Raw genomic sequence first — 14,987 nt, forward strand, 5'->3', positions numbered from 1 at the left:
TACCTTTGACTCTGAGTGAAGCCCAACAGGACCACAGGGCATGTGTGGGAGCAGAGGAGCCCCGTGGGATATGTGTGCCTTCCAGGTATTAATGCTCTCATTGCATATGGCGCTGAGAAGTCCCCTGAGAACCCAGGGTTCTGTTGAACCCAGGAAGGGTCACCAGGGGAATGTGCTGTGTCCACAGCCATGGACAGCTGGAAAAATGCCACACTTTTCCTTGAAATAAGAAGTTGCATCAAATGCACAGAGAAGCCAATGGCACACTAAGAAAGAGACCAGCAAGGAAGCCCATCCTGGCCTCTGCCCTTCACATCACCCCCTGTGTTCACCAAGCACCTGTGCTGCTGATGGTGACATCAGAGGAAAGGGGAAAGTGGGGCACACCTTAGTCTCTTTTCCTTCCTTCCCTTCCTCCCTTACCTGTAAGCTGACGGTACAGGGGGTTGGTCAAATGTGCACATGTCAGGACATCAGGGCAGAACTTATGACCCAGCTCTGCATGGACTTTCTGCTCCTGGGACATCTGGTGGGACGCACACACCACATCAGCTCTGGAGCACAAATTGCCAACTCAGGCAATTCTGTGGAGGATCCCTGGCTCCTGCCTCTGCATTGAAAGTTGACATCCTGTGACGTGAAGATGGTAAAATTCGTGCTTGTGATTTCAGATTCATTTTTATTTCTTTTTTTTAGAGTAATATCAAATACCAAATTTTTTAAAAAAATGAAAGAAAGAAAAAGAAAAACACCCACACGCATCAAGAAGGAAATCACAGAGGGAGGGAAAAGCCTTACCCTGTAGGACCTCTCAGCACTCCTGCTTCCTGCTTTTTGAACAAAGACCCTGTATTTTCATTATTCATGGGGTCAAGCAAATTGTAGAGCTGGCCTGAGCACTTTCCTGTATATTTTATTTAAATTTTATTTTTACTAAAAATCCTTTGTCGTTCAGTCTCCCTTCAGCATTGACCTTGGTCTTTCAATTTGCTTCTGTTTCCCGCCTGCCCCCAACCCCGCTGCTCACCAAGCTCTCAGGTCAAGATCTGAAAAAGACTCCGATGGGAACTGAGCCATAGCTCAACTCAGGACCCTGAGAAATGCAAGGGTGGCTGTGGGAGGCCAGCCTTACCGGTGACTGAGTTACATTCCCCAGCTGGGTGCTGAGGTGCTCAGTCACAAAAATGGGTGTGTCTTGCTACAGCCCCATGGGTGAAGCTATGCTCACCTGTTCCTTTGTAATATAACCCCTTGCCCTGTTTAGGATAGAATCTTCCATGGAAGTGCCTTGTGTGTGTCCCCTCCTCTTACTGTGCCCTGGGATGTGGCCTACCCAGGTGTCAGTCAACCTGCTAACAGTGGACATCATGAAGATAGACTCAGCCCCCTGAAACCTGACCCCTTGCCTCATTTGAATAGCTTCTCCTCAATAAAAGGGATCAGCATGCTGGGCACGTGTGTGTGTGTGTGTGTGTGTGTGTGTGTGTGTGTGTGTGTGTGTGTCCATGCTCGCTCTCTCTCTCTCTCTCTCTCTCTCTCTCTCTCTCTCTCTCTCTCTTTCTGTGGACCCTTAAGGTCAGAGGAGCCATCACAGCAACCCCAAAGAAAAAGTTATGTGTGTCTCTTGTGTGGTTATTTCATGCAGCCCAGTTAGCCCAGTTTAACTAGAGTGACCCCTGAGCCTTTTAGTCACTAGAACAGAAACCCGGCAATTGGTGTCCAAAGTGGGCCAAAAGGTCTGAGTCTTTAAGCAGAGGGACAAAAGCAACAAATGCTGGTTCCTAAGGGGACTCCAATTTAAATATTAAAGAAAGTTAGTGAAGTGGAAAGTTCTCTCCAGAAGTTAAGCATGCTTAGGATTGCAGAGTATTGTGGGCAGAATTGTAGAAAGTAAGTGAATTAGACAAAAGGAAAATCTGTGACATTAAAATTTTTAATATTGGGATGTAATTGTAGAGACTCTAAATAAATATAGTTATTAAGATCATTGATGGGCTATGTTGTTGTGTTGAGTCCTCTCCATGGAAAGTGCACTTTTGTGGATTTTTTAAAATAGTTTTTATAAATCTTTATAAAAGATTTGGTGGTGGTGGTGGGGGGTGCTAGGATTGTTGCTCAGCAGTAGAGTGCTTGCCTAGCATGGGCAGAACCTGAGTTCCATCCTCAGCATCACATAAAAAAAAAAAGCTTTAAAAAAAAATGAAAGAGATTTTTTGGCCTTTATGTTCTAGAAGTTTGTGCTAGGAGAGTGAGAAAAAGGGAAAGAAAATGTGATGTTTACCTGGAGAGAAATAAGTTTCAATTTTCTATTGTTTTTGTCAATACTCAGAAAGTATATAGGGACCTTTTTACTACATGATTGTCCTATGAATCAGAATGGCTGTAACTCAGCCTCTGGGGACAAGAGACTTTAGCCACTGCTGCTTGCTGCTCCCTATGGGGTCCTAGCCCCTGGGGCCAGCAGTCCTTTTAACCCTTGAATTACTTGACCTAAATGCCAAACGCAGACTAACTTAAGATCTGATGGCAATGCTAGCATTTGCTGCTGAAAAACCTTTGGAGCACACACATGCCACAGAAAAAAGTGCAGGATGTACACGAGCTGCAACCGCAGGTCGCAGAGACAGAACAAGCTGCTACCGCAGGAAGATCTTGGCCAGGCAGGGGAAAATGCAGACAAAATCAAACAAAATGCAATTGGCTAGGAAACCTTGGGGAACTTTTGCCCCAACAATGGGCAGCGGACTCCATGGTGTTTGCATCACCATGGCAACCACGGGGTGCCTGGCCGGAAGAGGAGGCTTCCTGGTCCCACCTCCCACACTTTCGCGGGCTTCCGATTGGTTATTCCACAGTCACTTAGACAGGACTTCTAGTCCCGCCTTCCAGCCACTAACCTGTACTACTGTGTTTCAGATTTCTATGGGAGCTGTTCAGAGCCTGTATTTTTAAGAATGCCTACCTGTAGATACTAACGAAAAATATCTTTTTCAGATACAATTTAATTCCACAAGTTTCTATGTTGCGGCCCTAAATTTAAGTTAGTTCTGAGTTAAATAACCTGACTTTTCTCTGTAGTTGAGTTACTAAATAATGTTCTATTGATGAGAGATATCAAACATGCTTCTTTATATTTTACTTTTAATTTTGGAGGTTATGAGGATGCATTTGCTCGCCACAGGAACAAAGCCGGCAATGTTCCTGTGATGACGAAAAAAAATCCTTATTCTCATTCCTAACTATAAAAAATAAATATGTATGGGCTGGGGATGTGGCTCAAGCGGTAACGCGCTCGCCTGGCATGTGTGCGGCCCGGGTTCGATCCTCAGCACCACATACAAACAAAGATGTTATGTCAGCCAAGAACTGAAAAAATAAATATTAAAAAATTCTCTCTCTCTCTCTCTCTCTCTCTCTCTCTCTCTCTCTAAAAAAAATGTATACTCAAGGATCTTATTTCAGTTACATCAAGTGACATCACATAGAAGAGTGCACTCCTAGTTAAAAATAAATTAAAATGGATCCAAATATTTTAATACCACATGGTTACATAAAGTTAATACAATTATAAGTTATGTTCTTATTCTTAATATATATTTTTAGATATTCAGATAACCTATATTTGTTAATGTATAAAATAATTGGCATATGCCTAATTGATTAGTTAATATATATTTGCCTAATTGTTTTTCTTCAACAGAAAACCCATAATTTATGTTTTATATTTACATTTATCAGATACTCTGCCTTTTCAGTTACAGATATTTGAGATAAATGTGTTTACTATAAATTTGCTCTTAAGTGAAAATACAATCTTCAAGTAGTTTCGAATTCTCAAAGTTACTGTTCAAACTCATAAGATGATAAATAATTATAATTATGTGTACAAAATATCTAAGGATTTTAACTATATTTTCATTGATATTTCTTATCAAAGTACAATAATTTGTTTATAGATTCTAAGGTTTTCAGAAATTGTTCCAAAGTTTAACCAAAAAAAAAAAATTCTAAAAGAAAAAGATGCTTCAACAAAGAAAAAGCACACATGGATCCTAAAAAGAAAAAAAAAATCATCTTTGGGTAAAACAAGGTCTTTATATTCATATTTCAATGATAAAAGTATTTTCCTAAGTAAAAAAAGATTTTTATATTGTTATCTAAACAGATGATGTAAAAAGTTAGAATGATTAAAAAAGAGATTTATATATACTAAACTGACTATAATTAATTTAAGGGTATTTCAGGCTATTTTCCTAATTTAACTATACTAATGTGAGCTAAGATTTTGTCCATATTTTGACATGATAAGCACCTATTAAAATGTAAGTTTATTTCTTTAAAGAAAGATCCTTATTGCCTAATAATTCTTACTGTTTAAGACAAGATTAATTTTGGTAAATAAATTCACATTGTTGATTAAACATTAAGTATATTGAACTACTAAATCCGATTCTAACAATTGTCCTTAGAGACTAAAATTGATTGATTCTAAGACACTGAGATATTAATTTTTACATATTTTATTTGTTAGATAATTATAATATTTAAAAAAAAACACAACATTTTATTAAGACTAAGGTTCTCCAAATTAAAGTTATATATTAATTTTAAACAATAAAGGTTACAAACTTAAAAAAAAATTCATTGATATTATATAAGTTCTCTGACTAGATCTATTGTCCATAAAAAATACATAAGATTTATACACTGCTCCCTACACAAAAAATAACCTTAATCATATTTTTTAAAGGCAATTAAGAGATACCTATTTAAAGGATAATATTCTAAAATTATAGAGATTTTGAGACCTTCTCTCAAAAAGATTGAGGATTCTTTCTAAATTGTTAGGATGGATCGATTAGTCTATATTAAAAAATTTTAATAATCAATAAAAGGTAAATCTATTCTTAATCATTTAAATACTTGTACTATTATCTAAAACTTAAACTAATAATACTATGGCTTATGCCAATCCTTTACTCAATTTTATTAAATAAGGAAAAGGGGGAATACATGATCCCAGAGAGACACTAGATTTTACAAAATACTTTAAAAGTTTTTTCTTAAATTGTAATATTGAGAGTCTTAATGTTATTGAACATGATTCAGTAAATTAAATCAGATATCAAAGGAGAGTTTAAAACAGTCATCATTATAATGACTGAGAAACCTGGCACAGGAAGGTAAATTTCCAGCTACAGAGTTTATAGCCATGCAGCTTCACGAGCTTGTCAGGTAAATAAAAATTATGAAAAGACTGGTGTGGACCCATTTCCCAGGTCTTGCAGTGTGGACTGGAAAGTACACCCATAAAACTAGATTAATTGTCCTGACTGTAATGGTCAGTTATACCTATATATTGATTCTATGGTAAACAGACTGTCTGGAAGTAACTTTTGAGAAAAAGACAGTGTTGAAATAATGGATTGTTCCGCATCTGTATGGATGGCAGCTATGACCAGATGTGAGTAACACCAATTAAGGGCCAGTTCTATATGAGGGATCTCCTCTTCATCTGTCTCTCTCAGCTTTGTCACTATATTACTGTTTGTCTGTCTATGGCCTGTCTCCTTCCTTCCTGAACACATGCCCCACCAGCCCAGAGCTGTGAGATGGAGAAGAAACCTGAGTTTGCTGATCCTAGGGTAAATGCTGGCGTGGAGGCCATGGGGGCATTATCTATCAAGGAGACAAAGAGCCCTCTTGGGGACTATGCCATGCACACTCCACATCACCCTATTTGGCCCGGAAGGATGGCTGGTTAGTCAATGACCAGTAGGATTCCTCAAGGGAGGGACAACCTAAGACAGGCACAGTCGCAGAGGAGCCATCAGGAGAAAATTTGGGGGCCAACAGAGGTGAGGCAAAGAACCTCATCCCCACTGGTGCAAAGGCCTAATTCTTCTCCCCTTCTGAGAGAGGTCTCCTGCCCCATGGCTGCTTTGCTCCCCACATCCAGCTCAGATCAGAACCCTAGTGACAGAGACCTAGTCAACAGTGACTGCCTGCTCACCACAGCAGGAGACAAATGCAGCTACAGGAATGGGCCATGTCTGGATGCTTTTCTCTTTCTTGGTTCCCATTTTTTTCTGTTTTTCCTTTTCCTTTCTTTTCTCATCAGGGTTCTCCTTTGACAATAAATTTAATAGAAGAGGAGAAAATGTTAGAATAGCCTTCAGTTGCAACTAACAGCTACGAGCATATAGAGTTTCCTCACAGTATGGTTACATTAGGCAGAAGATGATTGGCTTATGGATATTATCTTGCTTATGTAGATTGACAGGCATGCCCCACTCAAACCCTATAACAGTTGTGTACATTCCAAAAAGAAACTGAGCTACTGGACATTGACTTGAGGTTTGTCATCAGCCAGTTATCACCAGCTCCCATGACTGAGGTAGCCAAATAGCCAAGCAACAAATTGACCACACCAGTGACAGAAACTTATGCTAGACAGCAGATAAAAAACCCAAGCCAGCCATTGAGGAGAAGCTATTCAAATGAGGCAAGCGGTCAGGTTTCAGGGGGCTGAGTCTATCTTCGTGATGTCCACTGTTAGCAGGTTGACTGACACCTGGGTAGGCCACATCCCAGGGCACAGTAAGAGGAGGGGACACACAGAAGGCACTTCCATGGAAGATTCTATCCTAAACAGGGCAAGGGGTTATATTACAAAGGAACAGGTGAGCATAGCTTCACCCATGGGGCTGTAGCAAGACACACCCATTTCTGTGACTGAGCGCCTCAGCACCCAGCTGGGGAGTGTAACTCAGTCACCTGTAAGGTTGGCCTCCCACATATTCCCCCTTTCTTAATATTAAAAAAAGAATGTAACTGGGAAATTTTCGTTCAGTCACTTGGCTCTTGGTCCAAGGTCATCACAATCTGCTATTGAAACACAAAAAGAATTAGTAGAAAACATATTATCTTCATAACAGTCAACACAATAATCTGGATTATTATTACCTTGCCAAACACTCATCAGAAGATTTTTAATCTTTTCCCAATTTTATTGGGACGCATTGTTTTTGGCCATAGTAACAGACATTTTCATTGTCATGGCATTGAGGCCTTTCCATAAACCATAGAGCAAAGGGCTCACTCACATTATTCATTACATTGTCTTCTAGAACATCATTACTTAGTTCTCATCCTTCCATCAGCACTTATCTGACCATGAAGGAAGTTGGATGTAATTTAAGACAAACATTAAGAAAATCCATACTTTGTAAGTTTTGAGACATAGACACAAAGTCCAAAATTGAATAAGCAAGGAATAATATTTAAAGTAGTCACTTTAGGGATTATGAGACCAGCAGTTTGTCTGGGTCTGGTTACTAGCCATACACCTGTTTCAAAGCCTGAATATTAACGTCAGCATATTATAGTTCTGAAATATTAGCTGGCAATAATTAATGAGGCAATAAGTTGCATTCTTATAGGCTACAGGATATTTATCATTTTTTCTCTTCACTCTCATATTTAAGGAGTTAATTAGGTCTGTCAGTAATACAAATACCCTTGGAAAAATCTATTTTAATACTCTTTCCAACAATTATCCATAAAGGTAAATGTAGTCTTAGTCACTAAAGTCCAGCATAATTAATAAAAGGGGTCAGCACGTGATCTCTCTCTCTCTCTCTCTCTCTCTCTCTCTCTCTCTTTCCGTGGACCCTTAAGGTCAGAGGAGCCATCACAGCACCCCCAAAGAAAAAGGTATTTGTGTCTCTTGTGTGGTTATTTCATTGTGTGGTTATTTCATGCAGCCCAGTTAGCCCAGTTTAACTAGAGTGACCCCTGAGCCTTTTAGTCCCTAGAACAGAAACCCAGCAGGTGGCCCTGGCCAAGGGCTGTCTGCTCCCCTTTCCTAAGGAATGGCCACCCCTTCCTGGGCCTCTGTGGTCCCCTCCTCCACTCACCTCCCTCTTAAGAGTAGTTCCTTTTCTGTCTAGCTCTGTACCCACAAATTCAAGAGGGGGGAATCATGAGCAGATGCAAGAAGGGGTCAGGGGCTAGGGGTGTCAGGACGGCAGCTCTAGTGGGAGTCTGCCTGAGATTTGTTGTGACTGAGTTGTCCCCAATGACGAGTACAAGTGCCTTCCAAATAAGGGCATGGAATGGAAAGCTCTGGAAGAACCAAGGGGAGTGGGGGAGGGGAGGAAACAGGAAAAGTCACCCCCCAAAAAATGAGGGGCCAAGTTTGACCTCAGTCTACCCCTGTTCCCCAGCCCAGGGCTTCTTTAAGAAGACCCCAGCTGGTCTCCAGACACACAGGGCAGTTCCTGAGAACTGGGTCATGCCCTAGCTCCAGGGGACCAATAACTTCTGCACCTTGAAAACACATACCCAGCTCCAAATTAATCTATTTAATGAAAGAACAGGAGGAACAGGCTTGGGTCCAGCCCACTCTCCCAGCCCCCACTCTGGGTTTCATGCAGTCCATCTCCACCTACATTTAACATGGGATCGCATCTCTCGAGTCCTAATTCCGGAACATTCCAGGACTCGACCAGGTACTCATCCCGTGGATCTGAAAGATAATGCATCAGAATGTCAAAGGATCCACAGGCCACCCACCTGAGTTCTCAGATTTCATCCCTTACAACCTTAATTAAAACTATATACCATGCCTGTCAGAGACCCTATGTCAACACTCAGTACCTCCCAGACCTCCCAGGCCCCTCCTGGCCTGCAGCGAATAACTTCCTGGGCTCAGCCGGGTCTTGGCGGGGACTGTGGAATTGGACAAAGAAATAATATGCGTTTAAAAATTGGATCAACCTGAGACTGAACCCGGAGGATATTCTCTTGTGTCTGAAGTGTTTAGGGTCAGATGATGTCATCTCTCTGAGCATCCATATTCTCATCTGTAAAATGGGGCACCACAAGACCTACCTAAAAGGGACATCAGGAAGAGGGGTAGGCAGCGTCATGGTGAGGACAAGCTCCTTGAGGAATGGCCAGCAGGGAGAGGGCTTTGTACCAGAATGTGTTCGATGAATGAAAGAGTGTGGCATCAAAGTCACCCAAAAGCATTTCCCACCCCTTCCCTCTTCTTTATAGCTCTCCTAGTCTGAGCTGGATAGTTACTAATCCACTGCTTCAGTGAAGACTGGAGTCTCCATCTTTCCCTCCTTGAAATGGGGAGAAATAAGAGTGCCTGCCTCCTCGTTGGATTATGAGGGTAGTGTGACATTTTGGATAAAGCTCTCTGGGGTCTAGAAGAATGTCTTTCACACCTGCTAGTTGCCTTTACCATTTTCTATCTGGTATGTGGAAGGCACCCCTGAGCACCTGGGTCTCCCTGCTTCCACTCTTGCCACCCACACCTACTTATTGTTTATAACAACCCAAATATTTCTCTGAAATTGGCCTCTCTCTGCCTAAAATCCTCAAAGGTTCCCTCTGGCCCTCCTAACACAGACTTCAAGGTTTGGCCACATCTACAACTGGACCCCTCTCTCTTTGCTTCCCAGCCCTCCAGTTGGCTTCTGCTATACTTAGTGCCACAGGGACTTTGCACATGCTGTTCTTTCTCTGCTCCCTTGGCCTGTGAATTCCAGCTCAAATGTCCCTTCTGTGTCAAAAGGGACTATGGAAGAGTTCTTTGCTACTTACACCCTGAGTGTCACACACCTGTTCTTTGTAGTGTTGCCTCTGTGTGACCTGACATTTCATGGAGTGGCTGTGCCTGCCTCCCTCTCTGTATGATGAGCTTCACGAGAACAGGGGCCATGCCTTGTTTGCTCTTGGTACCCCACGGTATTCACTACAGCTCTGGTGTGGCTGGCTCTGTTTCCTATTGTCAGGCCATAACTCATTGTTTTATTATCCTGGGGGTTGGGGGATTTGGGTTTGGGTTTAGGTATGGTAGGGTTTGCCCATTGGAGATTAACAGAGAAGCCCTGGCCAAGGGCTTGTGGGAGCTGCTGGATGGACGTCCAGCTCCCTTGCTCCTGGAGCAGAATGACCCTGAAGAACCCCCTAGTGGCTCCTAGAATTCACATGGTGGGATTCGGTGTCCTCTGGGAGGGAGGTTCTTGAAGGAAAGAATGAATGCAATGAACAAGGCTCGTTGTTGGAGAAAATGCCCGTTTATTGAGGAACTCCTCTGAATATTTATAGAGCCGGGGGAGGTTTGACAGTTATGAGAGTTTAATGGTTGAAGGGTTTGACAGTTGGCATGGGGTGCTTTCTGATTGGAGGGTAAGGATCATGTGAGCCAGCAGAGCTGGTCTGATTGGTGGGTAAGGATCATGTGAGCCAGCAGGGCTCACCATTGGACGGCTCTTCTGGGGGGGGGGATGGGGAAGTTAGTCTTTGGAGCCAGGGACTCCCAACACTAAGGACATCTTCCAGGGTTTGCTCCCCAGAGTCTACACTTAGCACTTCCCCCGCAGGGTCCTATTAATCTCTTTGCACCACGCCCAGTGATGTAAGCTGTGTTCCCCTGTTTGTGGAGAACTTGGGGAAGGATCAGAAAAGCTCTGGGTCTTCCCTGTGAACTTCCCTGTTTCTGGAATCCTTGGGTTACATACAGCAGGAGGCATTTCACCAACACCACAAGGTTAAATAGGATCCGATTGTCTCCAGGTTCACTTTTGCACAAGGACTTGGGGAGGGGAGGACACGGTTGACATAGGCAGATGTGTCAATTGGCAGGATTCTGTTTTGCTATGTCGATGACATCAGTACAACTTACAGGGTGGCACTGCTGGGGGGTGGGGGGCACCTGTGGGCCCAGGTTTGGTTGTTGCAATGACCAGGAGTACTCCTGGGTTTACTGGGCAGCAGCCATTCCCCCCAGATGTCCTAGATGGCCCATGCCATCTGCACCCCACTTTGAACCTCGGAGCCTCAAAGCTCACTACTGTCCCCTCCGCTGACAAAGCCCCTTCCCACAGACTCGAGCGCCAACCTCAGCTGTCTTGCATGTTGAAGGACATTCAGCAGCACCCCTGGCTCCTGCCTAGAGGCCAGTAGCACCCCTCAAGCCATGACAACCCCAATTGTCACCACATGTCCCCTGACAAGTGGCCCGGTTGAACACTGCACCCCAGACTGTGGCCCCCTTTGGCTCTCTGGTACCTATAGGAAGGAAGACCCAGGGCCAGCCCTCCCAGGCAGAGGGGAGAGGGGCTTCAGATGGCTGGGGGACAGAGCTGCTGCTGGGGGGGGGCAGAGCTGCTGCAGGGGACCTTCTGGGTGGAAACAAGAGTGACACATAGTCTCCTCGTGCCGTGCCAACATTCTCTGGCTGCGTGTGCACAGCAGAGCACCCCCATGGGCCCTCGGTGGAGGCAGACTGTGCCCCCATCACCAGGCAGCTGCCTTCTGGTGTTGCTGACAGTTTTTTTCATACTTAAAAACAGAATGAAACCAACCAAACAAACAATGAGTTTTAAGACTCTTAGGTGAAAGGCAGTGATTCCCAGCGCCCCACAGGCTCCTGCCTGTGTGCACAGCTGCACCGTGTCTGGCAAAACACATGGGGATGATTTATGTCATGGATAGAGAAGAATCTTCAGGGAAGGAGGGAGCATGTGTGTCCCTCCACACTTCAGTTAAGAAGGGGGGGAGAGGGAGAAAGGGGATGAGAGAGAGAGAGGGAGGGAGAGAGAGGGAGAGAGGGGGGCATCCCTGATTGGAGCGCCCGCTCCTGCATCCTGCTTCCCTGGCTGGAGCACCCGCTCCTGCATTTGAGCTCCTTCACCAGCGCCCAGCTCCCGTCCCAGGGGCTGCAGCCAGGCAGCTGGGAGCCCTGAGAGGTCACCTCGCTAATTCAATAAATGAACTCTGACACGCCTAAACGGTTGTTTGGATGGATCCTCTCTCCTCCCACCTCCCCGGCTGCCTGAAACCTCAAATAAAATAAATTAAATAAAACACAAGACACAATCCGAGTCTTTTCCGGCTGCCTTCTCAACTGGGAGTCAGAACAATGCTAATGACACAGGGCTGGGCGGCCTGAGCTGTTTTCTTTCCCTCCTGCCTCCTCCCCCTGGTGGCAGGCTGGCCTGGCCAATATTCCACTGGCTGCCATAGGTGTCTTCAGCCAATCGGAGGTAATGGCAGCCACTTGCACCTTGCTGACAGCTGCTGTCAAAACACTCTCACAAGCGGCAGCTCCATAATAACTTGAAAATGAGATACAAATGAGCAGCTCCTCCTGAGTGGCCTACAGCCCTCTGGCTCTGGATGCTGAGCTGGCTGTGGCCACAGGAGGTGTCCCAGTCTCCCTGCCTCAGCCTCTCAGGTCACTGGGTCATGGCATGCCCAGGGCCCCCGGCCTGAAGCCTGTACTCTTGGGTGACCACAGACTTACAGGAGCTGTAGGGAGGAGACCCCTCCCAGCTTCCCAAGGGGACAAGACCAAAGCTCAACCTGACCACAGGAAGGCGGCCAGCGCCCCCACAATCCCAAACCCCCAGTCCTGCAGGCACCTGCGTGGTGGCCCCTCAGCCCACGACACCTTCCCACAGTCGGCCTGGCACAGACAGAGTGTCATCATCAACAGGTGCCTCCCTGCCCCGGCACCCACGGATCTATCCGTCTTCTCTCCAGTCACTTAGAGAGCCTTAGCCAAAGTGAAGCCAGATTTAAAGTTAGGTAGTCAGTGTAGTTAGGTAAATCGGGTCTAATACCGAGTGAAATCTAAAATGGAGGCCATGCTGGCAATGATTCCGGGAATCATTGGACAACTCAAGGAATGTTAATGAAGTCCAAAAAGGCCCTAGGCCAAAGTCCACCTCAAAGAAATGTTAATGAACAGCCCCCAGCAAAAAGGTGCTGACTCAGTCCTTCCTGACCAGATTACTTCTTTGGCCCACCTGTGTCCCACCCCTCGGTCCTTCCCACCTACATTCCATTACTGAAAGAACTATAAAAAGGGGAGACAACATCCCTTCCATGGATTCCACCTCTTGGGTCCCCTTCTTCCTCCGGGAGAAGTCTTTTCTGCTGTCATTTAATAAACTTCTAATTTCTACTCTGACCTTGCCTCGGCGTGCTTCTTTGGTGTTATTCTTCAACATTGGGGAAGCAAGAACTCGTCACCGGTCACAACAGCGGTAACAAAAGGACCCTCCAGCACGCCCTGGCTGGGATGGGTGCTTCTGAAACTCTGGGTGATTCTCAGGGAGCCCCCAGGCTGCTGAGCGGCACAAGGGCTGGTTCCTTCCCGGCTGAGCAGCACCTGTGTCTTTAGCCGCGCTCCTACAAATCACCTGGGTTGCTTCCGACTCTGGGCTGCTGTGGACACGGGGGCGCGTCCCTGCTTCCTCTCAGGGAACTGCTGCTCCTGAGGCAGGAGCCGCCCTTCGTACAGCCCACGCACACAGTGTGCCCGCAAGCTTCCAGAGTGCGTGGCCAGCACCACAGCCCACCACCTCCAAACCAACCCTGGACCCTCAGCTGTCCCCCAGTGTCATCTGCCCAACTCAGAGTTCCACTGAGCCACGTCCAGGCTCCAGGACTGCCTGCTCTAGACCTTTCTTTAAATGAAAGGGTCTGTGCAGCTTCACTCACCCAGTTTCCAGGCTTGATGAGCTGTCAGCGCCTCTCAGTTCCCGTGTACAGGTGGCCACAATCTTCGGCCCACTCCTTGACTGGCAGACGTGTCCCTCTCCGCCGGCACACCAGTGCTCACTTCTCTGGCGCTGATGCCCAGACAGCAACCCCAGGTCCTGCGGTTGGGCATGGTCACTCCCTTCCTGAATGGTTGTGCCAATTTCAATTCCCACCAGCACCATGCGAGGACCCATCTCAGGCACGTCCAAGCATGTTCCCATCCCCACTGACTTGTGTCCCAGACATTGCAGGGTGGGAATGTGCGTGTCACTCCCCAGCGCCAAGCTGGCTCCAGGCAACTTCTGCAGAGTCAGCTGGGCAGGCCCTGCACACCTTTGGCAGGGTGTCCAGCCCAGGTCCTCTCTGCAGATGCCACCTGGTCAGTCCCTGTTCCCCCTGCATGAGGAGCCGGCCCCCAGTGTTGTGGCCAGGCGGGAGGCGAGGCGTGGGATTCTGCCCAGCTGCACTGCTAATGGGAACCGGGACAGCCTGAATTCCTGGTCTCCTTCCAAATAAAAACATGCTGGGCATGCACTCGTCCCTCTGTCCTGGGCCCTGTCCTTAGTGGCACTGTGTGGCTGCCCTGCAATGCGCTTCCCTTCCCGGTGGCCGTCCTGTCCTCAGACTGCTCTGGTCCTGCCGGCAGGAGGGGCGCTGTGGGCCGGCAGGGCTGAGCTCCCAGTAAGCAGCACGTGGTCAGCATCATGGCCTGGCCTGGGTGAGCTCTGTGTCCAGCTGAGCCTCAGGGGACGGCTGAAGACAGGCACGTTCAAGGAGCTGGACAGGTGCCACCTGGCACGTGGAGTGGTGAGGACAGAGCCTTTCTCAGGGCTGAGGAGTTGGGAGGCCACCTGACCCATGGCCCTGGGTCCCCAGGCTCCGTGGGAGAGCACATGGAATCCTGAGCACAAACCCCAGGGGCCTTGGCAGGAGCAGGGCAGGGGCCACGCACACAGGGCCTGTCACACAGGCAGGATGTGCCTTCGAGGGTGAGGAGCATGGGCAGTGCTCCAGGGGACATGGTGGGCCTGGCCCAGGTGCCCAGCAGCCCAGACACAGGCACATGGTGCAGAGTGCAGCCCTGGCACCATAACCATGGCTGGTGCTGTCTGGGGTCTTACGATAGAGAGAGGGCGGATGTGGGGACAGGGGCTGAGGAGCTCATGTCCTCCACGCTGATGCCTCCCTGGGGCTGGCCCATCCACTCGTGGCACTTCACTCTGCTGGCTGCACAGGACACAGCATCACCCCGGTTCCTCTCCCCACCACAGCCTGGCTGAAGCCATCTACAAATGTGCCCCCAAAGTGCCTGGCACCCCCGTCCACAGCTGCCACCAGCCAAGGCCACAATCAGCTCGGCCTGTGACTGAGGCTCTCAGAGACCATCCTCCAGCACTCTCGCTGACCCAAGGGGTGAG

At 46.9% G+C, this 14,987-nt stretch overlaps 1 long non-coding RNA gene across 1 annotated transcript; it reads right to left on the reverse strand.

The window, feature by feature from the left end:
* Nucleotides 1–8,351: 8,351 nt before the first annotated feature.
* Nucleotides 8,352–13,988, reverse strand: LOC124093719 (uncharacterized). The gene is made up of 2 exons (XR_006852040.1): nucleotides 13,528–13,988; nucleotides 8,352–8,530 (listed from the first exon to the last, which is right to left on the reverse strand). It is a non-coding gene; the product is annotated as an uncharacterized LOC124093719 (long non-coding RNA).
* Between the last annotated feature and the right edge of the window lie 999 nt (nucleotides 13,989–14,987).

The sequence above is a fragment of the Marmota monax genome, unplaced genomic scaffold (assembly GCF_021218885.2).
Source record: "Marmota monax isolate L192 unplaced genomic scaffold, Marmota_monax_Labrador192_F-V1.1 WCK01_AAM20220418_F8-fsc00459, whole genome shotgun sequence".
NCBI classification, from domain to species: Eukaryota; Metazoa; Chordata; class Mammalia; order Rodentia; family Sciuridae; genus Marmota; species Marmota monax.